We start from the raw sequence: 14,820 nt of genomic DNA, 5'->3' as shown, positions 1-14,820 counted from the left end.
AAGATGCCGAAGACAAAACGCTCCAAGGTTTGGCTGCATTTCACATGTAAAATTTCGGGTCAGAGTAAGTGTGCCGATTGTCTGAAGCCCACATAGAATCACGGCAATCCATTGGCTTATGGCGCGGGCGCCGCCTTAATGCTCTTACGTCGTCATATTATATTAGCACGCATTATCTGATTTCATTGTGTGAAATGCAGTGGTGGAATGTAACGAAGTACAAATACTTCGTTACTTTACTTAAGTACATTTTTCACGTATCTTTACTTTACTTAAGTACAATAAATAGTGCCTACTTTTTACTTTTACTTCGTTACATTTTGCAGCAATTATTATACTTTCTACTCCACTACATTTCTACAACTTCTGTTACATTTTCGTTACATTTTCTGATCAGTTTTTCCCCTGACAAAACGTAATCTGACCGTCCGTTCGTTGCACGTTTGTCTCACCAGTGACGTTTGGTTGCCATAGATACAGTATATCAACCCGGTCACTAAATGCGTCTTGCACGCAGTGTGTTTATCATGCAACTCATACGCGAAAATTAGTTTTTACATGCATAGGAAACACACCGTGAGTAATATACGTTTGGTTAGGATTATGGCAAGCCAAGAGGTTCAGAATTACACCATAAATGAATCGCGTGTACTGCCAAACATAGTTATTAAACATATAGTAAGGATAAGCATGATATTGCCTAATTGCAAGCTTGTTTCAGAAATGGTGACATTTTTTTTCCATCATTATTGAACATTATTATAGGAGTAGGCTATTAGGTTGAATGAGTTAGAATTAAATGTTTTATTAATCATTAGAAAATAGACATTAAGATAATAAATTGTTATGCAAGTACTTTTACTTTTAATACTTAAAGTACATTTAAAATAAAGTACTTTTTACTTTTTACTTAAGTATGGTTGTCATTGTGTTACTTCTACTTTTACTAAAGTAAATATTTATCTGGGTATTTGTACTTTTACTTAAGTACTGAGATTCAGTACTTCCTCCACCACTGGTGAAATGATTTCCAGGCGTAGAAGAGCTCAACTCTAGTGGGCAAGTAGTGGGAGTGGCCTTTGGAGCTGAGCATTGCAATGCACTATGGGGATTGTTGTTTACAATCCACAAGCACTAAAAAGAAATTTTCTACCTTTAATCGGCCAAAAAGGACCCAAATTAGAAATTTATGGTACTATTATACTACATATATGACCCACTTTCAATACATATTCATGTCTCCATATTCATGTCTCCACCGGTGGAATTACCCTTTAAAATGGTACAATTGCCAGTGCAGTATGCTGTATTTCTGTCAATAGTTTGAGTTACTGTTGCATGAGAATGTTACTGTTGAGAATGGATGCATGTTTTGAGCTTCAATCTGTTTGTTGCAATCCACTGCCATTATAAAATTTAGAAGAGCCAGATTATTTTTTAATATAACTCTGATTGCATTCGTCTGAAAGAATAAAGTCATATACTCGTAAGACAACGCATTCTCACCCCAAGGCGTCACCTTTGACCATGCTTCAATATTTGACGTTTTAGGCGCCCTTTAGCGTCACTTACATGACGCGATCCTACGGCATCATCTAACTGACGCTAAAGGAAAGCGTCAGTTAGAGGACGCGGTTAGGTTTAGGTGTGGGGTGGGGGTAGGGTACACGCGATCCTAGGGCGTCATCTAACTGACGCTAAAGGGCGCCTAAAGCGTCAGATATTGAAGCATGTCCAAATGCTTCCCAAGGCGTCAGTTAGGTGACGCCTTGGGAGTGAGAATGGGCTGCGTAAGATGGCTTGAGGGTGAGTAAATCGTGAGCTAATTTTCATTTGAAAGTGAACCTCTAACAACCATTTAACAAACACATAGTAATGCCCTAGCAGCCAACCACACCACTTTAAACCACCATCACCATAGCATAACATCCTAGGAACAATCTCAGAACACATTCACAACCACACCCAGCCCATTCTCACACCCAAGGCGTCACTTAACTGACGCCTTGGGAAGCATTTGGACATGCTTCAATATCTGACGCTTTAGGCGCCCTTAAGCGTCAGTAAGATGACGCCCTAGGATCGCGTGTACCCTACCCCCACCCCACACCTAAACCTAACCGCGTCCTCTAACAGACGCTTTCCTTTAGCGTCAGTTAAATGACGCCGTAGGATCGCGTCATGTAAGTGACGCTAAAGGGCGCCTAAAACGTCAAATATTGAAGCACAACGCATTCTCACCCCAAGGCGTCACCTTTGACCATGCTTCAATATTTGACGTTTTAGGCGCCCTTTAGCGTCACTTACATGACGCGATCCTACGGCGTCCTCTAACTGACGCTAAAGGAAAGCGTCTGTTAGAGGACGCGGTTAGGTTTAGGTGTGGGGTGGGGGTAGGGTACACGCGATCCTAGGGCGTCATCTTACTGACGCTAAAGGGCGCCTAAAGCGTCAGATATTGAAGCATGTCCAAATGCTTCCCAAGGCGTCAGTTAGGTGACGCCTTGGGAGTGAGAATGGGCTGTGAAGCATGGTCAAAGGTGACGCCTTGGGGTGAGAATGCGTTGCCACACCGCAATGCTCTAGCAACCAACCTGAACACCATAAACCACTCATAATATTTTAGCATATGCATAGCAACTCCTTAGCAACTACCAAAGCTTTTTTACCTGAAGCTTTTTCATTGACCCAGCTGAGATTTATTAATCCAAAGCAGCTACAAGACCACATTCACTGTGTGTTTAGTACATTGATCGATTTATTTGGTTGTGGTCATTCCATGGATTTTTTATGAATGTTATTCGAAGTCGTTTACCTCAAGAGCTCTGTTTAAGGGGTTAAGTGTTGCTGCTTTCCCATGACAGCAGCCTGTCTCTCTGACTGAACATTTCTATCTTACGCAACATTAAATTGAAAGCCAGCCCTCTTGTGTTTTAGTCCTCTGGAAATTTAACAGCTCTCGGAGAGAAAATGAAACACCTTTGTTGTCACATCCTGACCAGAGTCGAGCGACAGAAAAACCGAATGCCCTGCACCCACTACAAGGTTCTCAGTACAATGGCTTCCTATAAGACATGCAGCTGCGCTTCTGCTATTCTCCTCACATATGAATGGACATGTGACAGCTCACCTGACAGACAAAGAATGTATACACTTGAGATATTCCATAATCCCCTTCAGACAAAGCTGTTCCTTGTAGCTACAGGAACTTGGCACATCGACGGCCTGAACATTCAGTCCTCCCAACCTCTGGAGATCTTCTGAGTTAGCCATGTATTTCTGCACACACAGATCAGGGTCACCACATTAGCTACACACCAACGGCACCTCAACGTGACATATGTTTGCAAGATGTGCGACTATGTATTATATGTTTATCTTGGTTGTGGATATATTGTGAAATATTTTGTGCTGAAATATTACGACTTGAATTAAACATTTTCAGCTGACCTCTGCGGTTGAATCCGACATCTGCGAAGAATCAAATGCCATCGTAACAATGCATTTTTTCCCATTTTTTCAGGTTTATGCAAAACTGCTCTTTTGTGCCAACCAAGACATCTTGTTCACTGAATTGTGTTAGAATGTTGCAGTACAACAATTAAATTGTAAACATTGGAAATAAACCTAATTGATAAATTTCATAATTGATTTGTTGGGTCAAAAATAAAATAAAATAAAATTGTTGTTGTCTATAATAGTTTTATAATATATTTTTTATAACATATTTTTTTGTAGAGGGGGTAAGTACTTGTATTATTTGTATTTTGTTTTTGTAATAACAACAATAAAGTTATGATATAATTAATACATAAATAAACAGATACATAATACATTTGAAAAAAAAAATTCAATACAAAAATGGAAAAAAGATTAGACCTTTTTAAAAAATCTTAAGATGAATCAGTTTATTTATCACAAAATCCGCATTCATAAAATAGTTATTTATATCATAGTTATTTAGAAATATTTATTAGCATTTATAGAGAATAAATTTAGTAAAAAAAATGTATTAGTATGTCTATCTGTAATAATAACAAAACATTATAACAATAAACTTATGAAAGAATGAATAAATTCATGAATGAATAAAAAAAACATGCGTTTAAATACAAAAACTGGAAAAAAGATTACCCTTTTAAAATATATATATTCAAATGAATCAATTTCATCATTTATCACAAATCAACATTTTTCAAAATAATACTAAATACTATTTATTAGCACTTCTAGAGAATAATTTCAGAGACTACTTTATTGGTATCTTTTGGTATCAAACAAACAAGTATAGAACAATTTCAATATAATGGCAAAAAACTTTAGATTATTCAATTATTGATCACAAAATCAGCAATTGTCAAAATAGTTATCTAGCATTAAAGATCACAATTAGCTTTATTAATAGTGCTTGGAAAAAGTTGGAGGTTTTGGTTTTGTGCGGTGGAATATAGCATGTCGTGGGTGTGTTTTCTCTGATGTGTCCTCAGGCCCCATTGCACCGGAATAAGTGAGTGCTCAGGCCATTCTGAATTTTTCATTGGCCCCTGCAGTTCAAGACTCACATAATCTTGCAGGTGTCTGCTACAAGAATGTGTGTGTGAGAGAGAGACAGGTCACCTGATCTCCACCCAACTCACTTAGACAGTCATTCTAGACTTTAATCGGACCAGGTCAAGAAGTTTTGACCGACAAGGGCAAGTGTGGGAACCAGAGACTGAGTATTTCAGTGTGATGTCAGACTCTTATGTGTTTCTATATCTTGTGGACTTCTTTCTTTCTTTCTTTCTTTCTTTCTTTCTTTCTTTCTTTCTTTCTTTCTTTCTTTCTTTCTTTCTTTCTTTCTTTCTTTCTTTCTTTCTTTCTTTCTTTCTTTCTTTCTTTCTTTCTTTCTTCCATCCATCCATCCATCCATCCATCCATCCACCTCTATCTATCTATCTATGGATATCTATCTATCTATCTATCTATCTATCTATCTATCTATCTATCTATCTATCTATCTATCTATCTATCTATCTATCTATCTATCTATCTATCTATCTATCTATCTATCTATCTATCTATCTATCTATCTATCTATCTATCTATCTATCTATCTATCTATCTATCTATCTATCTACGGGAAAGGGGTCCTTCCTTCCTTCCTTCCATCCACCCATCCATCCATCCACCTACCTATCCATTCATCCATCTACCTCTATCTATCTATCTATCTATCTATCTATCTATCTATCTATCTATCTATCTATCTATCTATCTATCTATCTATCTATCTATCTATCTATCTATCTATCTATCTATCTATCTATCTATCTATCTATCTATCTATCTATCTATCTATCTATCTATCTATCTATCTGAAGGTCGTTTGTTTAAACAGCATGATGTCTTCTAGAGTTTCAGAGCCGGATGTTGTGGCTGTGACTGTCAATCATTTGTCTCTTTCACATCAATGTGACATCCCAGCCTGGAAGACCAGACAAAATATACAGTTGTGAATGTGTATTTGTGTCTGTGTTTTCTAGTGTTGTCAAATCGATCATAAGCCTACATATATTAAGGCTGTCAAAATGAATGCGTTACAGCATGGGATTATTTTTTTTTTCTCAGTTTATCGTGTTTAAATTATTTAACGCAATTAACACAGCATCCATTCTTTTTCGCCGTCCTTTGACTAGCGTTACATAGCGATCACTAGTGTGATCACACTCTCATTCATGCTAATGCTTTTACTGTAATGCATTCAAGCGCAAAAAGAAGCAAAAGAAAATGCAGTGCTGAACTGGTGCATGTTTGTGAATCTCCTATCTGTGTGACATGCAGAGAAGACAGCGCTTGAACGGACAAAAACACAAAATTATGCCGAAATGCCCGTTTTGTCGAGTATTCTGGCAAACAGTCTTAAATGAGTTCACAGATCTTAAAGTGACAGCAGACTAATAAACCCGCTATTATAAGGATAATCAAAGAAATCAACTACTGCTCTTGAGTGAATAACATATTTATTTTATAATTTATGCAGTGAAGACTGTGAAGTGCTTGATAACATTATTCAATTTCTGTATATACGTATGGTACAGTATATACCTGTTAGACCTAGCTAAAAATCTTAAAGCTACTGTGTAAATCTTTTAGTTTATTTATAGCTAAAAACACTTAGTTCTTTCAAAAACATATGCGCTCATTAATGTATATTTACTTCATTCAAGTAATAAAGTATTCTCGTGAGTGTATAATATGCCATTGAAAATACATACGGGAAAGGGGTTCTAATGTCGGTCGCCATGTTGCCCCTCTATCTTGAAAGTACATTAGCCAAAGAGGGACATACACGTTAATTCAAGCTTCGCCTTTCGCGTTTACGTTTGATTAAACACTCATGGACGAGGTCGAACAGGAAGCCATGTTAATCTTGGACTACATTGGCCACCGTAGGAGTTAAAACAAAATTGGAATTGAGAGGGACAGAAACTAATATCCACTGGACGGTCATATACATTTTCACTGCTAGATGGGGGTAAAAATCACACAAAGTAGCTTCAAAGCACTGTTTACACATGGGTCAAAAACTATTTTTTTTTTTAAATTCAATGTTACACACACACACACATTTACAAACTTTTGCGTTAGATGCGATTGATCGCAATTAATCGAATTGACAGCACTATTTTGTACATCAGTATTGATTGATGAATTGGAAATTATGGTTCCCGTATCTTATGCAGGCGAACTCAGAGAGAGTTGAAACTAAATGTAAAACAAAAGACAAAAGTAAACAAATAAACTCGAAAACACCAGAAGATTAAGGAACACACGAAACAAAAACTGAGCACTGCAACGAAACATCACTGGAACAACATAATCTAGACAGCGAACAGGAACGCAAAAGAATTACAAAGGGACTACAAGCAGACACTACTAAGATATGAAACACAATAAAAGCCCTTAAACACAAAACACAGGGGTCATGACAAAGTGACTCTTGTGTCCCTAAGCAAGCAACACTATATCGCAAACATTTCTTATTGTGACACAGTTTCTTAATGTTTTTATGGAAACATGCAATACATTTTTTTCTGGATTATTTGGTGAAATTTCAAAGGAACAGTGTTTATTTAAAATGTCTTTACGGTCACTTTTGATCAATTTTTTGGAGATTAATTTGTTTCAAAAACAAACTAACGTACTGCCCTGGCCCTATAGTCTTTTGACCGGTAGTGTACATCATATCCAATAAAAGGGCCCTTGACCCTGAGCTTTCCAAAGCCAAGTAGACCTTTACTAAACAGACTCTAGCATCTTGCAGCATTATAGTCCTCAAACATCATAAGTGTTTCACATGAATGCCACCGAATTACATTATTTTGTGCCCTTGTCTGAAAAATGCCTTCAGTGGTCACAAGAAGGAATTCATTTGGTAAAAGGGGTAATGAGAGTTTGGCAGAGGTAAAAGAGGTCTGAAAAATGAAACACAATTTTGTTTATGCCTGATTTAACCCATAGATAGGGCTGACCATATATATCATATACTGGGCAGTATATCGGACTAGAAATTGGCACAAATTGGATAAAAAAGGACACTTTTGGATATGAAGATCTGCTACTTGACTAATCATTCCCACATCAACATAGACAATATTAAAAGTAAAGTACAATTTCATGGGTTTAAAGGTCATGTAAGAAAAATCACTAATTAAAGCAGACATTAAGGGCTCAAGACCAGTTTTAACTCTTAGGATGAAGATCTGAAGGGTTTTACACAGTCAAAGTACTGTAGTCATCACTTTCCCCAGTGAGCTCCTGTGATCAGATATGAAAGGCTTTCATCTATTGAAAGGTTACCCATAGGGTTAGTTAAGGAAAACTTCTTAGACTCAAACAATTAGATTCAAATAAATAGATCTCTTTTGCAGATTTTGATAGATCTTTAACCAGAAGTCTGGAGATGGATTATTCAGACATAAACACGGTCTGTCCATCTGTCAATCTCGCATTTTTTTCTCTGTCTTTCAACCCGTTTCTTCAATCGTGGTTAAAATCGCCCACACCAATGGTCTATGCAGAGGAATCCGCATCACTCTGTCCAGTCCAGCTTTATGCAACATCTGCTGAACTGCGGTTTGATTTCTCCATATAATCATCTGTGATTAAATGACAACCGAACATGAAGGGCATTCATGTCTGTTTTATAGTACCCACTCTTCTTCTTTTTTTTTTTTTTATCCGGAATCATTTTGCATTCTTGGTAAATCACAAACATCTGGTCATTCCCATCTGCTCTAATGATGTGTGGATGGGACGCAGAGATTATGAGACCAAAAAAATATATATATATATATTAATGTCGGGGTCATTTAGAGACAGCAGAAGGTCAGAACTGCTTTTAAATACAAGCATGTGCAAATAAATGCATTCTGTAAACAAATCCACAGAAGCCTATTTATGCTTTTATTGAATACTTGTATTTATCAAGGACGCATTCAATTAATCCAAAGTGACCAACATTAATATCGTTTAAAAAAAACAAACATCTATTTTAAAACATCTATTTCTTTTGAACTTTCAATTCAATTCATCATGGTTGCCACAAAAAATTAGGCAACCATGATAATAATCAGAAATGTTTCTTCAAATTTAATTACATTTATGTGGGAATGTTATTCAGTTTTTGTGAAGCTCTTGACATTTATTTGTGAAGCTCTTGTGAATCTCAATCTATTTTTTTGGAATAATGCAACAATTACCATGTGACATTGAAGACTGGAGTAATGGCTGCTGAAAAAAATGCATGCTGAATAAATTATACTTTAAAATATATTCAAATACATCATTTTAAATTGGAATAATACTTCACAATATTACTGTTTTACTGTTTAGATCAAAAATGCAGACTTGGCGAGCATAAGAGATTTGTTTGACCCCTTCTTTTCATTACCAGATTTTATTGATCTGATCAATGGGGGGGGGGGGGGGGTAAGCCACGGGAGTATTCATATATATACCCCCACATAAAGACAGAGAGAGCTGGGAATGTACCAGGATGAATGTTAAAGGAGAATCCTGCTGACTGAGCATGAACATTAAATCATAAGAGTCATTTCAAAGAGCGCTGAGGAAAACAGACACACAAAACCCTTCTCTGACTGACTGCATTTACATTTAGTCATGTACTGCAATGCAGAGAGATAAAATGAAGAGAGAAATATCAGAAAATATCTTCCAAAAAAAGATCACTCGTAGTTCCTGCAGAGTGAGGCAACACTCGAGTAATTAGTGAATCATTTTTTGACTATATTTAGAGTAAAAAAGATGATTTATTACGTCTCAGAAACATGATGATGTTGTGATTAGTAATTAATTGGCAATTCTTTATCATTTGTCAGTTGAGGCTAATCTCATCAGTTATTAATGATAAGGAACTATCATAATCCTAAATTTGGTATTTCTACTGATTAGCTTCAATATTAGTTCATATTAATTAATAGCAGTAACCGAAATGTTAATGTAGTATCATTTGTCCTGGATTACTTCCTTAGTTACATATTAATAATGAACTGATATTCTAAAGTGTTACCAAAACAACTTAATGGAAGCCTTGATAGAAAACAAATGTATGTGTGGGTGTGGGTGTTTGCTCTATAGTCACTGTAAGGAATCTAAGAGGATGACATTGTGCTCTGTAGTCTGTGATATTGTCTGAGAATGACACATAATCACTAGCGGGATTGTGGACATTGACTCCCTGTTGCTTAGTCATCAGGGGATGAAAAACTAGACACAAAAGAAGTCAATGAGAGAGAAACAAACAGACTGCGACAGTTCCTTCAAATGTCAAGGTCTCAGAAGCCTACGGCCATAAAATCTGGTCCTCTAGAAACTCTCAGCTACAAATCTGATGGAAACACTGTTCATTTAGAGATAGTTCAGATTCGTGGATTGCCATTAAACAGCCCATTCTCACCCCCAAGGCGTCACTTAACTGACGCCTTGGGAAGCATTTGGACATGCTTCAATATCTGACGCTTTAGGCGCCCTTAAGCGTCAGTTAGATGACGCCCTAGGATCGCGTGTACCCTACCCCCACCCCACACCTAAACCTAACCGCGTCCTCTAACCGACGCTTTCCTTTAGCGTCAGTTAGATGACGCCGTAGGATCGCGTCATGTAAGTGACGCTAAAGGGCGCCTAAAACGTCAAATATTGAAGCATGGTCAAAGGTGACGCCTTGGGGTGAGAATGCGTTGCATTAAAGGTATTATTTGTAAAGTAGGGTTGGAGTTTGAAAGTAATGATTGATAATAGCTTACCTCAGAATTGAATCAGAGATTTTCTTACTAGAGACTACTTTGTAAGATTCACAAAGCTGGAATTTATTGCTGGGCTGCCGTGTTATCTTGTGTCCAAGGCCAAATGAACGCAAAATCTGAAACAAGCAATGGAAGAAAATGAGCCATCTTTCACATTTCCAACATCCCAATGTCTTTTTAATTGGAAAAAAATCCAAAGTAAGTCAAATACCTTCTATAATGTCTGAAAAGTCATGGTCATTTAAAAAAAAGAGACAAAAAAGCCCATTTTTAATCACATCACTGGTCAGCAAATAAGCAAGAATTGCAAAAATACTGTAGATAAAATAACTTTGCACAGAATAGCCTTTCCAAACTTGGAGACAGCTTTTTACAGGACGCCAGTGTTGTTCTTAATTACTTAGACATTTCTAAGCAAGTCCATTTGCCAAAACTTTAGGAAGATGAGGGATTACATTACTTTTTTGAATGGTTTTGAATGATACGGCTCTATCATTAACAGTTTTGTCAACAAATCATTGTCTCAGACTACAACCAAACCAAATAATATGGAGGTAATGAGAAATAATAAGGAGGGCAGAGCGCTTGAGAGAGCTACAGATTCTTTCCATGCAGTCTTATAGCACATAGAGCGTTGTATTAAGTCTTTATGTAGTCGGCTCATTTGTTTGCTCTGGCCCATATACGCTGTCTTACACGATGTTGTCGTCATAAGCTGCAAGGCCATAATTCAGCGAGTCTGGTGATGCATCCACCAGAGCCTAGATGTGGATAACTACATCATCAATCATAAAGAGGCTTCATGCCGTTTGTGCGTAGTTTAGAAAACTGCACATTCAACAAAACCAACTTTGCCAGCAAGTCTGCCTGGATCCCGATGTCCCAATTTCTGTCTCTCAACTGGAAGGTTTGTTCGAGGTTTTATTCTCATCTCCATGGCAACACATTGTATGTTTGATTTGTTTGGAGAGCATATTAATTAATTAGTGTGATTGCCTCTTATGGGTCATGTCCACACTGGTAGTAGATTCAGCCTTGTGGATTGACGCTGTTGTTTTCCCCCCAGCATGTTCATCTTCGCATGCGAAATAATGGCCAATCTCGAGAAAATCTTAAACACACTTCAACACAGGAAGCAGAACACACATATTTGCAGAGACAAGACCCCGGTAAGTCTAACCCTGTGGTTGTATGTGAGAGGCAGGTGAGGTGGCTTGTGTTTCAGTTGCGTGTAAACACATCCCAGCTTGGTAACAATGAAACCGTGCACATGGTAATTCAAGCAGCCCAGCCCATGCCAGGGTCTGCCCTCACGCTCACCTTAGTAAACACACGCAAAGCTGCTTTATCCAGATATGATAATACGCTTGACCTATGATATTTCAGAAATGATACAGCATGCAGATCTGATAAAGCAAGCAGAAACAAATAGAAGCCATACAAATTCACCCTTGTGTCCTAACCAGTTTCCAACAACTTTTGCTACGGACCAAAGTGAATCTACAAATTTTGAAGTATAATTGGCATTTTTGACCAATATTAATATACCCTCACCTAAAGAATTATTAGGAACACCATACTAATACTGTGTTTGAGCCCCTTTCGCCTTCAGAACTGCCTTAATTCTACGTGGCATTGATTCATTAAGGTGCTGAACGCATTCTTTAGGAATGTTGGCCCATATTGATAGGATAGCATCGTGTAGATTTGTGGGATGCACATTCAGGGCACGAAGCTCCTGTTCCACCACATCTCAAAGATGCTCTATTGGGTTGAGATCTGGTGACTGTGGGGGCCATTTTAGTACAGTGAACTCATTGTCATGTTCAAGAAACCAATTTGAAATGATTCAAGTTTGTGAAATTGTGCTTCATCCTGCTGGAAGTAGCCATCAGAGGATGGGGACATGGTGGCCATAAAGGGATGGACATGGTCAGAAACAATTCTCAGGTACGCCGTGGCATTTAAGCGATGTACAATTGGCACTAAGGGGCTAAAGTGTGCCAAGAAAACATCCCCCACACCATTACACCACCACCACCAGCCTGCACAGTGGTAACAAGGCATCATGGATCCATGTTCTCTTTCTGTTTACGCCAAATTCCGACTCTACCATCTGAATGTCTTAACAGAAATAAAGACTCATCAGACTAGGCAACATTTTTCCAGTCTTCAACTGTCCAATTTTGGTGCGCTTTTGCAAATTCCCTTTTCAAACCATTCGTTGACCCTAGAAATGGTTGTGTGTGAAAATCCAAGTAGAGCAGATTGTAAAATACTCAGACAGGCCCGTCTGTCACCAACTACCATGCCATGCTCAAATTGCTTAAATCACCTTTCTTTCCCATTCTGACATTCAGTTTGGAGTTCAGGACCACACCCCTAAACGCATTGAAGCAACTGCCATGTTATTGGTTGGTTAGATAATTGCATTAATAAGAAATTGAACAGGTGTTCCTAATAATCCTTTAGGTGAGTGTAGCTTGTTGCAGTGTCATTTATGCTAAAAATGTAAACATGGAAGATATTTTTAGCTTGATCACACCTGTTCAGGATGGTGTAAATTCATTTTAACTTCAAACATGCAGCATCTGTTTACCTCTAAAATGAGCCAAATTCTTCAGTGTGCCATCCTGGAGAAGCTGATTTCACCAAGTCCATCATCTTTGTTGATCCTGGAACAACATTCCAATCAACCAATCGGATTTTAAGGGACAAGTTCAGTTTTCATCAGTGTTATTCACAATTCATTTCACTCTGATTTTATAGATAACTTATGGGTAGGATTAGGTTTCGGGTTAGGCATATGGTTAGGATTAAATGTTTGGACAGGAACAAATTGTGACAAAATCAGGACTGTCCCCAAAGCCAAAATAATTGTAAATCTTTATTTAAAAAAAAGACTTTGGTGAATTGTTAGTCAATTCCATTTCTGTTCCAGTTCAAGAAGGTCTATAATACCTGAAGAAAGCTTACTTTAAAAGGTAGCATTCCCTTTCACCTCAATGCATGACTGAAAATGTCATAAACATTACCATTTAAAAGTTTGCGATCTGACACCTTTATTATTATCAATTTGATGTGCCGCTCTATTTGAGGAAACCATGACTTTTTTCAGTATTCTCTGATAAATAGAAAATTCTAAATAGCTATATTTATTTGAAATAAAAACATTTTTTTTAAAAAAGTATTTACTGGCTATCTAAAAAATGCTGAATAAAAGGACTAATTTCTTACTAATTAAAAACTTTTAAACGGTTGGATGTAGATTTTAAGCCGTTTTAATTCGTTTTTCAAGGGTTGATGGAGTAATGTAATTTTACAACAGGACGTCTGTAACAGTAATGGTCAATTCACATGGGACAATAAATCTCTCCCTGTCACCTCCCTGCCATCATGTGCGTATTCCTTCCTGATTTCACGTGAACAAACACATTTAGGGTAACCTACATATAACAGTAAGATTTATTAATTCAATTAATTAAACTCTGATTGAAGTCTGTTGGTAAAATGGTCTAAAGCTAGAAGAAGTTTCGTGTTTCTGACAAGTGCTTTCAACCTTCTTTTTTATCTGAATGGCATGTTTTGCAACATACTTGACATCATGCAACTGAATGCTTTTCCAAGCGCCGCCATACTTGGAAAAGCCACAAAAAAGTACTTTTAAACAGGAAATAACAGAATATTAGTATTACGTGAGGTAATTTTTTTCCAAAAGGAAAAAAAATCGCCGTAACCTTTATTGACATTGTCCGTAATTATTACTGAGATGGCACATTCGGACGGGACTAAAATCACTGAGAAGCTCTGGTAATAATTACTTTATCCTACCTCTCCATGTTAAACTAATCCCGTCCGAATAAAGCTTTAGGCCCTTTATAAGCTGTGGTTGTAACCTAATAATGAAAAACCATGCATGGCAGAACAAAACTTCAGCATTTATGGAGGTGAAACTGATAAACTGATGATTACTGTATTGCATTTTTGTACTCCTGAGTAAATCACTTCATTTCAGGTATTTCCAGTGGGACTCTCCCGGCACTTAGCATAGATCGAGTTGGGTGAAGAACATCTACCAGATGCCAAATTGCTTATTTGGCTTCTCACCTAATTCCTTTTTTAATGTTCATTATAATTTCTCTAAAACTGGCTAGGACACCAAGCATACATTATTATGTTCTTAACGTTACGGATAGGCTAAGTAGTGTCTACACAGTTTTGCATATGACATCAGAACAGAATATAATTAACATCTACTGTAACATGTCAGCAAAATCCTCTGTGTATGGTTCAGTGCGTTTCCTCCAGGCTTTAAAATCTGGAAAGGCCAGAAGATCTCTTTGGTAACTCTTCTCACCCTCGTGCCTAGGGGAAGATCTCTAAATGTCTTTGTGTTTTTGCTCTATTGTTGTTGTTAGTCTTGCTAGCCTTATTATCAGGCTCAGAAAGCCTTTCGATAAAGCATCCAAGCAAAAGGAGTGTATCCTCAGATAGTCAGCAGAGACGACCTATA

General features: G+C 37.4%; 1 protein-coding gene across 2 annotated transcripts in view; it reads right to left on the bottom strand.

The window, feature by feature from the left end:
* The window catches only part of ccbe1 (collagen and calcium binding EGF domains 1), an 87,492-nt gene extending 74,468 nt beyond the window's left edge, over positions 1-13,024 (bottom strand). For both annotated transcript variants that reach the window (XM_039687879.2, XM_089123790.1), the window contains exons 1-2: positions 12,907-13,024; positions 10,308-10,423 (exon numbers count right to left, since the gene is read on the bottom strand). The gene's annotated coding sequence lies outside the window, so the exon portion shown is untranslated. The remainder of the gene's footprint in view (positions 1-10,307; positions 10,424-12,906) is intronic.
* Between the last annotated feature and the right edge of the window lie 1,796 nt (positions 13,025-14,820).

This window comes from Pimephales promelas, chromosome 19 (assembly GCF_988280905.1).
Source record: "Pimephales promelas chromosome 19, fPimPro1.hap1.1, whole genome shotgun sequence".
NCBI classification, from domain to species: domain Eukaryota; kingdom Metazoa; phylum Chordata; class Actinopteri; order Cypriniformes; family Leuciscidae; genus Pimephales; species Pimephales promelas.
This window is presented reverse-complemented; position numbering and strand designations above follow the sequence as displayed.